The following is a 1348-nucleotide window of genomic DNA, read 5'->3' on the forward strand; positions in this document are numbered from 1 at the left end:
CGTATCAACGCTAGTATATAATAAATTTATTCTGTATCCACTACTTGCTTCATATGAATACAACTACATTGGTGACACATGTTTATGTCATTCGAAGTATGACTCCAAAAATTGAATTTTAAAGTGTATAGATTTGTATTTTAGAAATTAAGATTTTCAATTAAAGGGATATAAAAACTATATACGTGGGTGTGCTATATTATGAATATTAAGTTTTATTTTTCATTTACAAACTTAAAAAAAATAAATAGTATTTTGTATAAATTATTTCAAAAATGAGTATTTTGTGTAAATAAAACGTGTGCGAAAGAGTAGCTTACAAGTAAAATAAGGAGGATCTTTCAAAAGAAATAAAAATTAAAATTAAAATAAGGAGGTGTTCAAATTAATTTAATCTAATTTGACTCATTTATATGTTGTTTAACATGGTTAGGGTTTGAATACCTTAGGCCGGCCCATTTTCTAACCTATACGCTTTCTCAATACCATGTTGAGTAATTAATGATATATAAGTACTTCTAAGATTAAGATTGCAACATCTATCATTGAGATTGAATCAACATTTTGCTGAGGCGCAAAAGAATACCTAGATCTACATTAAGCTCAAGCGTAATCAGATCAAACAGGCGAATCAGGTATATGATCTTGATACAATTTAATTATGGTTTACATTTCCAAGATGAATCAATTATATCGTAACATAAACAACTTGCTTTATTCTTGGGATATGTGCAATAGATTTCTCTCTAAATGGTCGTTGAAGAACAAGATGTTCATAAATTGGTGTATTTTTCAATTTGCCTGAAGCATATTGTTGTTTATTTCCCTCTTATTTTTAATATATTTCATGACTCTGCGTTTTATGGATAGCGTTACAGGTTTTGTAATAAGCTAACGCAAAAAGTAATGAGGGGACAATCACAAATTTAGATCTGAGAATCTGATAGATCTGAGAATCAAATTTAAGAATTATACTTTCGGTTTGAATTTAGAGAGCTTTAATATGAAAATCACATGCAAACATATTTGGGTTTTAGGGTTTTCTTATGAATATTGAGTTTAGGGTTACATGCTATTTAGATTTGAGATGGACATTGACAAAACATCATATGACGACAATATCAAAATTAACTCAAATTTGGCTATCCAAACAAATTAAATGGTTCATGCCCATTAAATTGGCTATTAATATAGTTTATTTAAACTGTATAATTTAGTTTGTGTGGATCTTTTTTTTTACTCAATGTGCAACTAGTTAATAGGATAGAAAGAGAAAAGATCCTCTGCCGTTAACTAGGCTAATTCGAGGGTAAAACTGGCTAATACGTACACCCTCCGGTCACTAATA

Source organism: Medicago truncatula, chromosome 1, assembly GCF_003473485.1.
Source record: "Medicago truncatula cultivar Jemalong A17 chromosome 1, MtrunA17r5.0-ANR, whole genome shotgun sequence".
In the NCBI taxonomy this organism is placed as follows: Eukaryota; Viridiplantae; Streptophyta; class Magnoliopsida; order Fabales; family Fabaceae; genus Medicago; species Medicago truncatula.